General features: G+C 40.3%; 2 protein-coding genes across 10 annotated transcripts in view; one reads left to right on the forward strand and one right to left on the reverse strand.

Moving 5' to 3' along the window:
* LOC309356474 (ankyrin repeat and fibronectin type-III domain-containing protein 1-like) overlaps window positions 1-19285 on the reverse strand; it is a 329664-nt gene that overhangs the window by 157519 nt on the left and 152860 nt on the right. The gene's annotated exons all lie outside the window — the stretch shown is intronic.
* The window catches only part of TEDC2 (tubulin epsilon and delta complex 2), a 201713-nt gene continuing 193695 nt past the window's right edge, over window positions 11268-19285 (forward strand). Inside the window, exon 1 of the mRNA XM_081888022.1 lies at window positions 11268-11282. The gene's annotated coding sequence lies outside the window, so the exon portion shown is untranslated. The remainder of the gene's footprint in view (window positions 11283-19285) is intronic.

Here is a 19285-nt window from a genome sequence, read left to right on the forward strand (position 1 = left end):
GACCTCTGTCTTGGCCTCACTTATGAGGTCCAAAAGAAAGCAGAGCAAAACATTTGGCACCAGCTTGGCTGCAGGAATTGCTGGAAGGAGGTATACAAAATGCCATCCAACCATCTTAGGGAGTTCACTCAGGTTGCTAGCACTGATGATTAAAAGAAAAAGTAAGTGTGTGGCAGACACTGAACATATGCCCACTAAGCAAGACCATATCCTCCCCCCTCTCTCCAGGGATACCATCATCTCTGCCTCACCAGCTGAAGCTTGACCAACCAAAACTGTGGCTTAGAATAATTGAATATTCTAGTGTTGGAAGGGACCACAAGTGTCATCTAGTCCAACCCCCTGCAATGCAGGAATATCCTGCCCAACATGAGACTTGAACCCACGACCCTGAGATTAAGAGTCTCATGCTCTACTGACTGAGCCACAAATCACTCATACACAGCCGGGGAACAGGATGCATAAACCACCCTAACCACCCTTAAAATAATACAAACTCAGTATGAACAGATAAGATTTCCCATCCCACCTGCATTGCCCAAATAGATAACTGAGGGCAAGACTTGGAAGGGTCTGCATCTTAAGTGGAAATTGAAACCAGGTTTCCAATTCTACAAACTTCTTCATATCATAGAATCATAGAATCTTAAGAGTTGGAAAGACCAACCCCCTGCAATGCAGGAATCGCAGCTAAAGCATCAATGAGAGATGGCCATCCAATCTCTGCTTAAAAACCACCAAGGAAGGAGAGTCTACCACCTCTTGGAGTCTGTTCCACTGCTGAACAGCTCTTACTGTCAGAAAGTTTTTCCAAATGTTTAGTCAGAATCTTCTTTCTTGTAACTTGAAGCCATTGCCTCGAGTCCTACCCTCCAGAGCAGGAGAAAACAAGCATGCTCCCTCTTCGATGTAACAACCCTTAAGATATCTGAAGATGACTATCATATCTCCTCTCAATTTTCTCTTCTCCAGGCTAACCATACCCAGCTCTTTCAAACACTCCTCGTAAGGCTTTGTTTCCAGACCCTTGATAATCTTGGTTGCCCTCCTCTGCACACGTTCCAGCTTGTCAACATTCTTCTTAAATTGTGGTGCCCAGAATTGGACAAAGTATTTCAGGTGTGGTCTGACCAAGGCAGAATAGAGTGCCCCTTGATCTGGACTCTCCTCTCCTCTCCTCTCCTCTCCTTTTCTTTTCTTTTCATTTCTTTTTTGCTGCTGCATTGCACTGTTGCCTCATGTTAGGCTTGTAGCCCACCAAGACCCCTAGATCCTTTTTACGTGTACTGCTAGTAAGCCAGGTGTCCTCCTTCCCATATTTATGCATCTGGTTTTCCTGTCTAAGTGCATAACCTTACATTTGTCCCTAATGAAATTCATTTTGTTAGCATTTTTAAAAATGAAGTGTAAAAATGGAACATTTCTGGGACATTGTTTAGCTGGCTACTAAGACATGCAATTAACCCACCTTTGAGGTGGGACAAGTTGTGGGTTCTTCATTGCATTTGTAAATCACACTATAAAATAGGCAGTCATGCTAAGTAGTATGCAAAATTTATGTATCTCCTACTCTCTATCCCTTTCACTTCTGAGCTGTTTTCTTATAAAAAAAATATTTTTTTTTAAATGTGTGGATGCTGTAGACCATAACTGGATGTTTTCTAATCTTCCTAACAGTCATAGAATGAAAATCAACCCCAGATGCTTGCTGCATATCTGAATTATAAACCCTATTCATAGAAGGAGGAGTCCTTTCCAATTTTTATGCCAAGGAAGAGGTGGGACTCCAGAATGAAAATGTACACAGGGGAAATGAGGAAAATGAGATGAACACAGAAATGGAACAGGAGTTGTGGAGAAAGAAGAAGAACCCAGACAAGGGCGTCAAAAGCAGAGAGACAGAAGGCAGGAAGTGCCTAACTAGGATGGAGACAGAGATACTACAAACTCATGGTGACGTCATGCTGGACTTAGAGCAGTTTCCAAAACAGTTCCAAACTGTGGGAGATGAGGGGAAAAACTTGAGAAATAATAATGAGATGAGTCTTTATTCTTGGAACTACAGCCTGTCAGATTCGAAGAGCTGACTAACTCTGCTCCAGTTTTCCTTCTGCTTCATTTTAATTGGCAGAATGTGCTCTGGGAAATAGGAAGATGGGGATGGGGGAAAACATGCTGTAAGATTTTGAGGCAAGATCAGAAAGGTAAATAGCTATATGCTATTTTCTTTATCAACATTCATAAGAGAGGTTCAGTTGCCAAGGAGGATATAATGTACTCCCTGTTTTTACCCCCCACCCCCAAACACAGCCTGGGTTAAATATATAAATGAAAACTGAGAGCACACAGGAAAGCAAATGAAAAATAGATAAAACCCATACAGGCTAAATAGTTCTGATGCTTCTCATTCTTGTTTCTCAGGCTGTTCCCATTAGCACTTTACTATTCAGTTTTCAGGGAATAACTGGATCATGATAGTTATTAATAAAAATGTGAGGACTGGAAGGATGTGGAAAGTTTTTATTTAAATTTGGAGACAGCAGGGTGGGAGCAACCCTGCAGAGCCAAAAATACTCCCAGATTATTCAGCAAGGATGAGGAACTAGTGGCCCTCTAGAATTTGCTAGATATCAGCTCCCATCATCATCCCTGACTTTTTGATAATGCTGGTCTGGGGCTGATGGGCATTAGGGAGTCCAACATAAGCCATAAGAAATATGAAGATGGTCTGAATGTAATGATAAAAAATGTTATTGTTACATGCATGAACCTCAGGCTTATGCATTCTTCTCTAGCACAGCTACAAGGAAGAAATTGGAAGTTTTTGCTTCTGTTTTCAATTAATCTTTGTTTAACGTTGCATCTGAACCCTAAACTGTGGTTAATTATGAACTATGGTTAATTTTAACTATGGTTATTTTTTTAAAACTGGCAATATAATTCATTGTAATGCTACTAGAGATTCAGTTCACATCTGCACCCGTATCACTATGCTATGTCTCTTGGTCTCAGATATGAGACAGACTGTGTATAATCATTCTGGACATAGTACTAGGATGATGAATTCATTGCATAGTCAGTAAAAGCAATGATTTGTTGTACTGGTGGGTGGGCAAGATGAACCCAGCTTCTATGCAGTTATTAATTTATTATACTAGGTTACTCAGACAAACAGAACAAGAAAACAGACCCAGGCATTCTATATCAATAATTAGACAGCATTGACTCACAGACGACTACAGTTAATGCTCACATTTAACCATATACTGGTTACACAGATGACTTGACCCAAGTTCATCCCAAATATAGAGTAACAGGTGATTCCGTGAACATGAAAGCAAGCCTCCACTCCTATTTTACTATTTGCCTCAAGCAGAATCAACAGCCCAAAGATGCTTATAATGTATAGTTCTCAATTTCAGGTTTAAGCAGAGTTACAAAACTATGTCATAAATAATTCTCAGGTCCAAGACAATAAATGTGCTATACCAAAGCATATGTGAAATAAGTATAATAGCTGAGGGAGCAGTTTTGAATGCGGAAGCAGTGTAAAAATGAACACATCACTTTCACAATATTTTTGCAAACTTTCTGACCAGTCAAAAGCCATTTAGACTTTTTAAAAACTCTACTACTGTTTGGTAGTAGTTTACTCCCTGCTCCTGCACACACACACACACAAACCAATCTCTAGCCATACTCTCAAATGAAGGCCAAAATGAAAAATGTCCCCTGCTTAGTGCCAGATACTTCCACCCACATTCAGATTGCCAAAAACCCAAATAAAATATCCACACCTTTCTGGGAGTCAAAATCTTTCCAATTCCCAGCAGTGAAAACCTCCACTCTCCCATTTCTCAAAATCACTTTCCCAATGGAGCAGTCACTGCCAATATAAATAATCACAGCATACTAAAAATTGGGAGGGGAAATAACAAATTGAGCTTAGTATCAGAATAGGTAAAAACAGGGGGTCTTAACTGATGATATCACTGACTGTTCAGTTCAACAACATTCTCAGTTTCATATCCAAACCCTCAATCTAATTCATGTCTCCTGGAGAATGAAATACTTGGAAACTGTGAAAGGAGCCTGAAACTTAATAAATGCCATGGTCTCCATCAGCTGTTAACTCTGCATACATAAGAGAAGCAGTAATCATGTTCAGCACAAGGCAGCGCTCTCCAAACAGAGTAGATAAGGTTTGCTATATAATTTTTATTTGTGACAAGTTAAACTGATGGCCAGGCACCTACTTCTCTAGTCATGAAGCCAGCAAAGAGACAGCAGTTGCCCAGAAGAGTTTATAGGTTGAGACAGACAAAATATACAACCAATGCAAGTCAGCATTTGCTACAGTGAGGAGGTTTATGTACTCTGGTTATAGTAACAACTGTTTTTTGGAGGTGTTTATATACTGTCTGGTATTTTTTCTATCAAAGTTCAACCCTAATGCCAGGAGCATGGACCTAGGAGTGGAAGATTATAGTGGTTGAGAAACACTTGGGAGACTACTGCTCCTACTACCCCTTAGGTACGTAATAGGGAGTGGTTTGCACAGAGGCTGTTATTGAGGAGGACTGGAGTGGATGAGAAATACCTGGGAGACTGCTGTCTGAAACTAAGTTTGTGCTTGCTCCTCCCACCCCTCAGCTGATTCCTCTTCTACAAACAAAGTCAGAATACCTGCTGCCAGTGCTTTTTTTCAGGGGATACTCAAGGGTACGCAGTACTGTTACCTTTTTTGTTTGTTTGTTTGTTTGTTTAAAAGTGTAGTAATTACTTTAACAACTTCGTGCTAAGTACCAGCACACCTCTTTTTTTGGTTATAAGTGTGACACCTACTGTAACAACTTGGATGACTGGCACCTATTTTTCTAGAAAAACAGCACTGCCTGCTACTGTTGATGGCATATGAAAAGGTCATACTCTCTTAATTAGGTACTTGGAAATGGGTGGTTTCCAGCAGCTCAGTCCACTACAGCAGCAGTGAAAGTCAGCAGAACCTCACAACAAATTATAACACTAGAGTTAAATGGCATTTGGAAAAAGCTCTATCTGTAACATCTTAATGACTAGATTTCTAGCCGAATTGTTTGTGTAGCTTGACTCCTATTAGGATGTGTTCTTGATTTATTGCTCTTCAGGCATTGGTGTTTTTTTTTTAAAAAAAAGAAAAGATGTTTTCATGTGATTGACTGGGATGCTCCCTGTGATGAGGGGAAGATCAAGTGTGCTGGTGGCTGTGCTCAAACTCCCAACTAGATGAGAATCTATTGGTGGGGAAGGGCTCAATCTTTCTATGAGAAAACTGGGGTGATGATGTTTGCATTGCTCAGGTGAGAGATGTGATGGAAATTAATATCCCCCCCCCTGCTATTAATGGATTGCTTTTATTCAACATACTGATTTTTCTGTACATGATTATTGGTTGTTGTATGTACTGAATGTTTTATTTTAGAAAGTGCTGAGTGGATGGAGCCTGTGGTTAAGGGAAGAAGATGGTGATTGTTGAGTGATTGGGTATGTGGGGATTGTGTGTTTAGATGCATTTTATGTAGTGTGAATGATTTTGATGCTTGCCTTATTACAAGTAAGGGATTTAATAACATTTATTAGCTTTTCTAGACATATAATTTAAGTGGCATTTTGAGGTCCTGTATATGATTTTCTTTTGTGATTTTTTTTTAATGTACATTTATGTACTTAAGAACTTGCATACATTGTTTTGAGAGAGAGTTTAATTATGTTACTTAAAATGTGGAATTCACTATTAGCAGCAGCACTTAGAATAAGATGTGGAACCTATATCATATTAAGACTTTTTAAAATACATTTTTGTTGGGATATGTAAACTATCTGTAGACTTGTTAAAATAGAAAATTGTATGCAAGTTAAATAGTAATTAAAGCATTCCCTGATTTTTTAAAAGGTTGATTTTTCATCAAAGTGAGGATGCTTTCGTTACCACTGCTCCATTGCTGATGGTGGTTCACCTTTACTAAACATAATGATAGCATTGCTGTGCCATACCATTTTATGATGACATTATGATGCATTAGAATGTGACTAGTCAATACAGTGCACATGTGTAGAGATCAGTTAGAAAGAGCTCACTGAATAAAATAAACATTTAGCCTGTATTTATTTAATGTCACTTATTTTTGTGGTTGCTGACATGTCAGAAATGAAATGAAAGACCACTGAGAAACTGATTGCCATTGTGGCAACTGCTGAAAGTCAAACAAGCCACTGAGGGAAGTTTAAGCACAGTAATATTTTTAACATACTATATAATCTGGGGATACAATTCTACTTCAACAAAACAGTCTGTTTCAGTACACTGGAAAATCTTAAGTTTTACATTCCTGAGTGTACACTGCTTTACTATAGGACAATTTGGGTCAGACTAATGAATGGGACATTTAGTCCATTCTTCTGTCTGCAGATCCAAAGTAAGCATTAGAGCTTTGTGTTGTTGTTTATGATGCTCTTGTTCCTAATGAACGTATTTTGCAGATGATAATATGGTAGCTTAAAAACTCAAAACAATAAGTCTCTTTGGCTTGGCTTTTAGTGATCAGGATTAAGCTGAAGTTGGATGGACTTCCACTGGGCATTTCTTCCTGGCTGCTGCTTGACATTTTTAGTCTTAAAAATGCTGAAGTGAGACTCAGGTGAACTGTTCTTTCAAGGAGCATATTTGGAGTGTGTTTGTGTACACACACACGCGCACGCGAGCGCGCGAGCGCACACACACACAAAAAAACACAAATTCTATCTTTTTATCCTTCTAATATAGGGAACTGAGAAGCAATATGTTCAAATACCCATGATACAGTCCAAAGTACTTACCACCTGTAACTCAAATATATTCTTATATTATATACTGTACTTTTCCATTTATAAAGCGCCCCCATGTATAAAATGACCCTTATTTTTGAGGCCTCAAAATTTAGAAAATGGGGGATTGAGCTTTGTGGGGGGGGTGTTATTTGGGGGGAATGCCGAAAATCGCTCACCCGCCAGAACGCAGCACACAACTGCTCACATTTCAGAAACCTGTTTGTCACCACCATAAGTCCTGATTGCTGCTGTGGCAGCCAATAGTCAGCTGCTCTTGTCGCAGCAAGCAGGACTGTGATTAGCAGTGGCTATCGGGCAGCGGATAGGTGGTTTCTGTGATGCAAGCGGTTGTGTGCTGCATTCTGGCAGGTGAACGATTTTCGGGATACCCCCCCCCAAAAAAATATCAAGCGGCCAATTGCCGCTTAAAATCACAGGCTCGCACTTCGTTCGGCGGGTGAGCGATTTCCGGCATTAGCCGCTTGATTGTTCCAGGATCCAGGGAATGCCCGCTGCACGCAGAAGCATCAGAGGAATTTGCGCTCCCACCAGCCATCCAGTGGGCAGGAGCACAACCTCCCACGATGCCGCTACGTGTGGGAAACGACCCAGGGAGCGCCCCCCGCTCGCTGCGGCATCGGACGAAGCCGTGCTCCCGCCAATCAGATGGCTGGCAGCGCACTGCTTCTCTCCCCCCCCCATGCCACTATCCAGTGTATTGGACGACCCCAGTTTTTTAACATAATTTTTGAGTAAAAAAAACACTCGTCCAATACATGGGAAAATATGGTATTTTGCTGATATGGTTGAATTTTTGGAAGGTTAGAAAGCTAAAATTGAACATTTTTGTTTCCCTTATTTCTGCCCCAGAAGCAATGTAATCCTAGTGAACTCCACTAGATTCATCTGGACTTTGTCACAGCAATTAATGCCATCGCAGACTCAGTAATTCAGCCAGACTAGGCCTGAGACAAGGCAATTCTTAGGGTTGCTGCGGTTTATTATAAAATTTTGGTGGGACAGTTAAAATGCCAGCTCTGCACAAAGATTTTCAGGCCAAAAGTTGGAATCATCCAAGATCCCCAAAGATCTCAACAAAACTCTTCTCTGCCTTCTTATTATCATGGTCAGTTACTCTGATATTCAAGGATTAGATTAGGAAACCTGCTCCCTGCTTTGTTGACACATTCCCATGTCTGGGAGTGTGGGGCCCTGACTGATTCCAGCTACAGAAGATACTGGCACTGCTAAAGGGACTCAGCAATCCTCAGAGGCTATTAGTGTGGGGTGTTTAGGAGCTTTTGTCAGGAGGCAATATTTACTCTTGGGGTGCTTTATATTTGCTTTCATTGGAATTTTGTTTGTGTTTTATCTTACTGTATATTTCTTAATGAGATGCTTTTATTAACTTTTTCATTATATTTTGTAACTTAGTGAATTATGTCATCTTTTTCATTTTGTGAGGTGCATTGAGGACAGCTTATTGTGGAAAGGAAGCATACAAATAAATGATGATATCAAGGAAAACAAGCACCACCTTCCCCCCCCCCGGGGGGGGGTGTCTTCCACATTGCACTTGGTGCAATAAATTAACAACTGTATGCCCTATTGCTGAACAATGAGCAGTGTTTCTATGGTATCCTTGTACGATGTGTTTAATATTTGTGTTTTGCCTTGGGATCAAGTCCATGGTGGTCATGTAGTGTACTTTAGATGAATCCTCTCTGTTTGAAGGGCTCTCTAGTCCAGGTCCAGTTAAAAGAAAAAGAACCATAAGCATGGACCTTGATACTACTCATTCCACTGTTAGCACAAGGACATCAGATGAAGCAGGTCACAGACTTTCCCACCATGGTGTGATGATATTTTTTTTCTAAATTCGTATGCATCCATATGCAAATTTGTACATGATATTTGTACATGATAATCACAGAAGAGTTTCCAACGTAATATCTAAAAACATAATAAAAACACAACAAATCATACCATACCAATAAAATCCTATATAAAATCATTATAGGTAAATAGCACAAGGTCAAACAACAGAGTAAAAAGCAACTTAAATTCTTCAGAATACATATCCTTTAGGCAGGCACCAGAAGCTTAATAACATTAAAGCCATCCATACTGTAAATTATAGAAACAAGGCACCACTACAAAGAAGGCACTATCATGTTACTGAACAGTGTCATGCCTCCAACTAAGGCCCGTCTACCAATCTCAGGGCCTGAGACAATCTATATAGGAAAATGAAATACCCATTGTTTGACCTCCTTCATTGTCTGGTGCTTCTGTATAGGAAGTTTCAATCACATCAATGGGAAAATTCCCTGCAGCATTCAAGGATATTTCAAATTCCATAAAACTCTTGGGGACAGACCATCTTAATCTATCCTGCACTTCGATGCATTTCCAATTTTTTGGCAACACACAAGTGATCACCCTAATTACTTCTAGGAGCTAGTTATCCTTTTAAAACCTTACATTTTCTCTGATGCATTGAGATATCCTTTGTTTGCCTTATGGGCCATCCCCCTTCCCAGTGCTGAAGCAACAGCTGCTTGAACTCTTCTAATAAACCAGGTCAGTGTAACCTCTTGCTGCCCCCAGTAGGTCCAATTAACACATCTTCTCTAGGCACATGCTCAGAACATATTGTGCTGGGCTCTGTTAATTTTATATGCAAGGTTGTTTCCCCAAGCCCTCAAATAACAGTCCAGTAACTTATTTGTAGTCCCACATTAAATGTTGTTACCTTGCACATGTCTGTATTTTGCCTAGTAACTGTTGATGTATTTGCAATTGCACATCTTCGCAACAATGAAACTAACTTTGAAAATGAGCACTGACAGATGAAGGAAATGTATAGGGAAGTTAGACAAAAATCACCTTCCCTTTCCTCTGTCATGTGTAGCCACACTGGCAGTGCTTCAAGCATGTTTTCCTTCACAAAGAAACCATCTACAAAATCATCGTTATGAGGCCACCCTGGGAGTAACTGGTTTCAGAAACCACAGGAGTGTACATTCATATATTGAAAAGGTGAGTAAAGGATCTGGAACTTGTTTACCACATCTAGCAAATCTGTTGGGAACTTTATTCTTAGCTTAGCCGCCTGACAATCACATTTCAAAGCACCAGCCTGTGTTGTGGTATATAGAGGAAGCCGATTCAAACAGAAAGATTTTGCTTGTTATAATGCTTGGAGAGACTCAGAATTCCTAGTACAAGTCATTCCCAAGTTCATAACACGACACTGAATCACTTTCTATGGACAACCAATAAGAGGAACAGAAAAGCATTCCTAGTTTCTGATGGTGTTACAGTATACATGTGTGGCTTGGGTTTCTAAATACCTAGCATTACTCAACATTATTGAAAACAACAAGATCCTCTTAGTGATGACTATCAAATCGAAGAAAATTGATTCAAATGGAGCTAGGATGCCTCATGTTTGAAGGTAGAGTGGTCGTAAGTATTATTCATTTGTAGGTGTTTGTACAGTAGAATACACATTGTGGGGGGATTTCCCTCTTAGGCAAGACAAAATTAGATGCAAGTACCTTTCTCCAGCTTCAACAAAAACAAACAACACACAAGTCTGTGTGTTGGTTTTGGCAAACATTTCAGTTTTGATTGCTCCACCAGTTCTTCTCATATCATTGTAGAACACTCCCTGGACTCCCTTTCTTGGAAGAACCATTACCTCCTCGTTCGAATTGTTTGTTTGGAGAACTGAAAAGCAATAAGCTTTACTCATGAGAACATAAGATGAGCCTGCTGGATCAGGTCTGTCACAGTCTGGTTTACGGGCAGTCGAAGTACCAGCCCTTAAGCCATTTCTAATCCACCTCTAGCCAAGATGTGAGCATTTTTGCATAGGGTAGAAATAGCTCCTCCGTGAACGCCCCTGGTGTTTACATAAACAAACAAATTGAAGGCATACTGATGTGAAAAGCTGAGGGGGGAAGAGGTGTGAAATGCATGGTGGTGCTAAGGAAACAGCTTTACTGTGCTCTAGGGTGGTAATGGGAATACATCCTAAATCAGCTCTTTTCTCAACAGGACCATAATTTGCTATAAATGAGTAAAAACACACTTGCACACTTAACAGACAAAATGCTACATAATTCTTATCTCACTATGTTACTGTAACTGGTGGGTGATGAAGCTCGTATTTACTCCTACTTTACAGAGTTTATAGATGTAAGAACTGAGGACAGTAGTCAAAAAGTAGATCATTTTTCAATTGGTATCTAAAGCATTGTCTCCTAACTCAAACCTACACTGTTTTGACTAGAGTTAACAGGACTTGGATGTGGGAACAGGTGCATTTTAGCCTGACACCTGCTGTCACAAAATCCAAAGTAAAGTCTTTTGACCCAGTGAAGAGTAGTGCTGCTAAACCTGGCTGAGATCCAAGCGAGGGGCTTAATGTTTCTGTAAAGTCCCACCATGGGCCTTTTGTAGGACATTTGGGTTAAGAAACTCCTGTTGTGCTCTTTCAGAGGGAAACTAGGATGTTTCCTACATTCATGAAAAGATGTGTCTTGGATACATGTTAACTCCGATATCCACAAACACCCCATTACAGGCACCCTGCAGACAAGTAAACAGTGTTGCAGACTGCTGCACACTATGTGCATTGAATGTAACAGAAATTGAACATTATTCTCTTGAAACTGAAGCACCTTGTGTTTTCAGTGCTCCAAAATGCTTAGCATGGGAGCATATGGAACAGAGCAAACCTAAAAGCCAATCCTAACTGTCTGACACACTTCCTTCTACTCTGATTGGCTCCAGTCAGCAGAAAGGGTGAGAAGACTTCTTCTCAAGTGTTAAAATGCCCTCCTTTCACGCTGATTGGGAAGATCAAGGACGTGGGTATACAGGAACCCTGTTACAGAAACAGAAACAATAACAAGTCTTTGACTACCCCAGACCTACACCTCTGCTCCACATGCTGAAAACAGCACAGCAGGCAAGGAACTGGGAAAGAATATCTGATATGCGACTTTTCTATTTGCATGAGGTGTTTTGATTTGTTTGTTTTTATATGGAGGAGTATTCAAAACTGGACTCCCCCTGTCCTGCAGTTTGAAGTGACACATTTACCTTCTCATTTACTAGCAAGTGTAACTCAAGCCACCTCAAGGGCCCGTTTGAGGATAGTCCTGTGCATTTGCCAGCTTTTTCAATGGCACTTGAGGTGGTTACAAGGGAAAACTTCCTGAAATGATACTGGGAACTGTAAGCAATCTAAGATTGTATGAGAAGAATGGGTTGTTATGTTCTGGTTTACACCAGTGACTGCTCTATACCTCTTTTCTTTACAGGAGTAAAAGAACCAACCGTAGCAACTTCTGACAACTGATGCTGGATTGTTATGATGAAACTGAAGCAGTTCGTGGGCATTTTGATCTATAGAATGGGGTATCTCTAGGAGTTGATCTATGTTAATGATTCTTAGTTATATAGATTTTTGATGAGGGAAGGCGTTCTACGTTTTAGTGTGATTTTATGTGTTTTCTTTTTAAGTGTTTCTGTGCACCTTGGGAAGGAATGCAACCAATTAAATTTAAGAACTAAAAGAATAAGCTGTGCTGCTACTTCCTCACAACTTTGAGGGTCAGCATCTCCCTTCTACCTGTATTAGCTTTCCCACCCAGAGAATAGGGAGTAACCAACTCTGAATCAGCAACAACTCTCAGGGACTAGTGGAACCAGGTTTGGTTCATTCATGATTATAAACCATACTATATTATTATTAGAATCTCACTGAACATATGAGAGGAGGCATTCAAAACCACTGCTGACTTGGCCCTATAATGGGGTAGCAGATGGATAAACTGCTGAGAAGCAAACAACTTCCTGCTTTCTTTTCCAACATGCACATGCTTTCTTTTTCCCCTGTTTTATCCCCTCCCTCCCCGTGTTAATAGAAGTTTCAGAATGGAATGCCTATTGCACTTTGTGGCCAGCCCTTCTGGAGACAACCTCCTACTTGAGGTTGGTTGAGTATGACATGTGTAAAACCACTGGCAATGTTGTTTATTTTGATTCCACTCCTTCATTCAACCATTCAAAATTCTTTAGGAGATCAAGACATTTCACTAAGATGGAATTTTGCAATATGAAAATAAATATTCCAGCCAATGTGATGATGACTGGCTCGGAAACTGGCCAATCAAAAGGTTAAAATTCTTCATGTGTTCATATTGTAATTCTAGTTTAGCTCGCTCTACCTCCTTCAACAGGTGCTCACAAATGAAGCAAACAGGCAGAAAACTGCTGAGATAATATGGATATAGTGAGGGACAGAAATCAGATGTGCCAGCTATGGAAAGCGGGAGTAGTTACTCCACTCACACGTGTTCTGCCAAGGGCAGCTGTTCTTTTAGATTCAGAGTCAATAAGAACTCTTGTGGGTAAAAACTATGGTTTGCATTGGTTGTACTATATTAATGCATAACAAGAACAAACTGTAAGGCTACCAGTCAAGATCACCATTCTTAAACCCCTTTAGTCCATTCCTTGACAGCAGCTGGACTTGGTTGATACATAACACAATCCTACAATCTTTCTCTCCCCCCGCCCCCCAGTGCTTCTCACATTAATAGGCCTCACCCTGGTGCATTACTCTTGCCTGTGCAAGTCACACATCTGAAGTCCTAAGGTCCTCCTATAATGACCACAGAGATGTGTCTGTAAGGGACTGGCAAGAATTGGAGGATGAAGGGGTTGATAAGAGAGGGGACAAGAAAGGGAGTGAAGCTGATGGTGTGGCAGTGGTGGAATGAGGAGGAGGATCTTGCGGAAGGGACCAGTGAGTTGTGGGGGTTCAGTGCCCCCAGTGAGGAAAAACACTCCCCCATCAAGAGTTCCTAGTATCTGTGAGGCAGTTGCTGGTAGAGTCAGAAGACACAGATGGGGGGGGGCAGGTGAAGGTCAGCAAGAGCAAGGGAGAAGGAAGCAAGGTTCAGGAGTTGAGGGAAAAGCCTCCAGGGATACCAAAATTCTTAGAGCCTTCAGAGCCCCAATATGAGACCATGCCACCAGCATTCCCTGGAACCCCCTCCTGTCTCCACACTTGAGGAGGCATTTGAAGAGGCACAAGCAGTTAGACCAGCCTCTTAGGAAGAGCCAACATCTATTTGAACACAATGTGTCGCCAAGGGTTTAAAAACAGTTATCTTTTGCATCTAGCATTTTCTTACCTTGTACAAGGGGGGGGGTCTTATCAGTTGGGCAACCCAGGACCTCTATACACATTGGCCGGGCTTACATCCTAGGGAGGCTACTTTGGTGCTGCTAATGCAGCAGTTTGACTTCACCTCTGGAGATGCACTCCATTGTCTCTCAAAACAGATGGATGCCAACAACTTCAAATTTTAAATCTTAAGCCATGAGGCCACCCCTACCCCCCAAATGTGATCATCCTGGGCTAGTGCACCAAGTATCCTCTCCTTTATATATAAATGGCTTGAAGCCCTTTTTGATGGGTTTCTGGGAAGAAAACTATGTCTAACTCATTTTGATAATATGTGCAAACTTTATAACGCTTTATATTATTACCCAACCCCCTAACATTCCATGTGCACATACGTAGGTCAGTCATTTTGTACAATCAAAGAAGGATATGGGATCAAAAAATAATATGTATCTGAAGCAAAAATGTTCCCAATAGACCAATTCTTTGTCTGCTTCCAGAAAGCAAATCTTCAAGACCCTATCCATGTTCCAACCATTCATAAGTTGTCCCCCCTCTTTCTTGGATAATAGAACAAGATAGCAGACAGAAAAAACAGTAACCATATACCAAGCGCCAAAATAAAGGCACAAAACTTTCTTTTTACCCATAGAGCTGGCTTCCCTCTACAGCCCTATGTGGAGGTCATGTAAAGGTCTCTGAGGCTAGAACATGGATATGGTCTTGATAATTGATGGGTTTGGAGGAGTGTTGTAAGACATTTATGCCTTTTTTTGATACACCTTTTCAATAGTATTTTGGAGTGGAGGTGGTGGTCCCAGGGCCATGGCTGGTAGTTAAATTGAAGCCAGTAAGATATTTGGGGTTTCTGGGATCATACTGCTCCACTGTGCTCCTAAATCAGGATGCTAGGCTATTTTAGTCCATTTTAGCTATGAGATTGAACCACTTTGTGACTAACTGCATAACAGCAGATGAGCTGGGTTTATACCAGGGCGCCACCTAGCAGATTCAGTATGACAAGTTCTTAATTTAATCCATTATAGTGAACAGCAGGAAATTCCCCTGGGTTTGCTGCTTCTTTGCCCCAAGTTTAGAAGTCTTGAAGCGACCCTACTCTGGCTCCATGATGCTGGGTACCACTGGGGAATTGCAAGAGTTCCAAATTACTAAGGGAAGCTCCCCGATCCCACTCATTTTTGCAATTGCAATGAAGGCACTGGCTTCTTCCATTGGATCAGACCTGCCCCAAAGCAAATCCAACAGATGTCCCAAGTCATAATTAAATGTGGCAGTTGAAAGTAGTTTGGGATCAATCTCACAAATGAGATCAAACAATGTTGTAGCATTTTACTTAAAATGAGTTGTTCCTCAAATTCTCATTCTTATTTCAAACTCTCCTGCTAAGAGAATCCAGTCTATGAATTTCAAACATAACAGAAAATGTCGGACTCTCTTAGTGGAAAGGGGAAAATAGTTCGCATAAGCAAAGCTTTATTTAGAGCTAGCAGTAAAGGCAGAATCCAACATGATATCATACATACCATGATGATTTTCAAATCTGGCAATTGTTCAAAGTAATAAAAAAATGAGTTGGAATAGAACATAGCCCAAATTATCCTACAATTAGGACAATCCCTTTCTTACCCTCACTGAAAAGAGAACTCCAAGGGATTCAGAATCCCTTCATTCTACCCTCCAAGTGTAGGGATCTTGGTTACACAAACTAATCCCGGAATCATCACTGCTTCTGGATCTTCCACAGTATTGTGACCACTATGGATACACTCAATATAAGGGATAGGAAGAAGATGACTTATCTTCAATAAAAGATCTGTTTCAGAGGTAAAACTTCCCTCAATCCAACTGTTAAAGAAATTCCCAGAAGCCACATGGTCTCAAAATTACAGCATGTAGTACTGATCAATCTGTTCTCTTTGTATTGTTCAGGTACATGTTCTTTCTTCTTTGGATTATATCGTCTTTTATTGTTTATTTCCAAATTTCTTCCCTCTTTCTGTTGTCAGTAGGTATTCCTCAAGAATCCATCCAGGGTGGCTCACTGTTCTTTTATTTGCTCTTTTTTCCACTTGGGTCTGTTAAGTCTTTCTTTGAATATTGTTACAGGACACCTGTGGCAATCTCTGCTGAGCTGTGCATGAGATTCCAGGGATATTGGCACTTAACCATGGTTTGTGTTTCCTTTGGGAAATTAGGCACAACAGCAGCTTTCGTGTCCTTATGATATATGGTTTATTTACATAAGCCTGAAGCTTTCGATAAAGAGGCTCACAGCAGCAACCCAAAACGTGGCAGCTTACTTCATAGTAGCAGCATCAGCATCCTTTCTTTGCAGCCTCTCTTGCTCTGCAAGGCATATCTCACCGTCCCTCTCTGCTTTGTGATTACATCACTACGTACTCCTTCCCTAAACTAAGTTGGCATCCATCTATCTCAAGAGACAACAGAAAAATGCACCATTGGGAGTAAAGTCAAACTGTTGGAGTGTTACAGAGCCTGCTATGGCTGTACAGACCAATACAGCACCTGGAACAGCACATATGGAAGGCATTGAGGTGTCACTCCTGGTGCATGTAAGTTGCCCATGCCCCCCCATAAAATATTGTGTGCAACATGCAACCCTGGTAGACCTTCATCTTGGTATTGGTCATTAGCATCACATTCTCCCATATCATTTTGGAAAGGCAAGCCATTTCCATACCTGTCTTATCAATAAACTTGTCCAGCTCAGTGTCAATGGTAAGATTGCTGGTAATAGTGGAGTCCTGGTAAATTAAGCCCTCTACATCTACAGAGGGAGGGAGGATTCTATTCATTTGCATTCTAACACCTTTTTCCTTTGATCATTGAATTCCTAATGGTTAACCCCCCCCCCCCCCCGCAGTCACCTTACAAAGAAGTTTGCATGGCTTCATTAATACTTGTAGATTTAGATAGAATGTCCAATACACAACCCAGGAAATATACCAACTGAACTAGCTTTTACATGTGCTAACAATAGAGGGTTAGCAGTGGGTCCACCATAACTCTTACTACCCCTTATACAAACTTCCCGGTTCTAACATACCACTTCTAATTAATTACTCTCATGTATGATTTACTCCTTAGTAATCATACAGGCTTGATTACAGGCAAGACTGTGAAAATTAGATATAGATAGATAGATGATAGATAGATAGATAGATAGATAGATAGATAGATAGATAGATAGATAGATATAGTAGATAGATAGATATAGATAGATAGATGATAGATAGATAGATGATGATAGATAGATGATAGATAGATAGATAGATAGATAGATAGATAGATAGATAGATAGATAGATAGATAGATAGATAGATGATAGATAGATGATAGATGTAGATAGATAGATAGATAGATAGATAGATAGATAGATAGATAGATAGATAGATAGATCGGACAGACGACAAGATAGTCTATGAGGAACTGTTTCATCAGGACTTTCTGTTGCCACTTTTAGCTAATCCAAAGGAATATGAAGAATTCACCAACCGGCCTAAAGCTGGTCAGATTTCAGGATCTTACTCCTCTAGTTTCAACTTGTGCCTTTTTTCCATCCTTCCTCATTGCCTTTATGTAGAGTCAGTTTTTCCTGCAGCCAAGAAGGATCACAATTCATCTTAATATTGCTGCCAGGTTTGTTAGTTTTCACCCATGATTCTCCACAATAAAGCAGCAGCAAGTTCATTCCTGTTCCTATATCAAAATTGGCTAGAAGCACACACTGAGGTACAGAGCAGCATGTTAGCTAGCTGTCACACTGAACAGAAGATTATGTTTTCTGCTTTCCAGGCACCAAATTAGATTCAGCACCCTATCAGCCAGACATTAATAGCTGCTATATGCCACCGCTGTGCAAACTACTACTTAGGGCTGTTCTATTAGGGTATGATATCATTGGGATTTGCAATGTTCCTTGAGTTCAAACTAAGATGGTTCAAGGATTTTCCCTTCTGCAATGAAGTGCTCACACATTACGTTAAACGCAGGCACTAAAGGATTTAGTGTACCTGCTTCAATGCCATAACAGATGATATGGCTACAAGTCTTTCCCCACCACCACATGCAAAAACAGGAAGCTGTGATGAGTCCCAGCTCCCTGATACATTTTCTACATTATCAGTCTAGTGAATAAACAAATTATGTAGCTCTGTTACACATTATGAAGCAGAAGAATATGTTATGCATATGGAACAGTAATAAATTCCACATCTGCAGACAGAACAATTTATCTCAACCAATCCATATAATTTCAGATGGCAGCTTTTTTAAAAAAGCAAAGTTTCTAATCTTACCAAGTAAAAAGTTAATACTGAAAACCTGAATTATAAATATACTCTATATGCCCTAGAACCACAAAGAGGCAAATGTGTGTTCAATGGTAAAATTGAATGCTGGTTAGGGCTATCTCAGAATGGCTTAAGCCCCACAAAGCTGGGAAATTGAAAGCTAAGGCTGATATGTGTGCCCCATGATCAGTAATGTTATTAGGCAATGTCACAAATTGTGCCTGCTTATACTTTATGCTTAACATGCCCAGATATTTCCTTGTTCCCCATCATCCTCCCCATCAAAAGTATCTAAGACCAGCAAATTTGCCCTACATTATCCTGGGCCATTATTGTCTTATGAAGCATCTGGGCCTTACTGCTTTAGTAGAGGAAGCTTCCTGCAAAGTGGCCCATGCCTGTTTGTTGCTTACATCAGCAGCTGATATAGAGCAATAAAAAGTTGAGGATCCTTGCATAAACACATTCATGATTTTGCAGTCAAATTATATGACACTATATAGTATGAATAAAGCTCAATCAGGTGGATATTCAAGATTGGTTTTTCTTTCCACTAGCTATAAGTGACCTTTGAAAATACATAATTCCTGTGCTTTTTATCTTGTTTTAGATACTTGAAGTTGTACAGGCAAGTACCAGATAAGCTGCTAGAGCTATAGCTTAGCTGTGTTCCTTATGTATATACTCCTTACATATTTGATTATATAAAATATAAAGTTATATAATGAAAGGAAAGTTTTGCAGACTTAAATCTCTAAATACCCCAGACTGCTATCATGTGGACTGCTATTTACTGAACAAAATTCTTATGTTAATAGTATTCCTGTGGGCTGCTTATCGTGGGGAGAGTGAGTAAAAAACCCTTTGATTAAACTGAGTCAAGTGTCACCTCCTG

Source organism: Podarcis melisellensis (genome assembly GCF_964234715.1).
Source record: "Podarcis melisellensis genome assembly, chromosome: 14".
NCBI lineage: Eukaryota > Metazoa > Chordata > Lepidosauria > Squamata > Lacertidae > Podarcis > Podarcis melisellensis.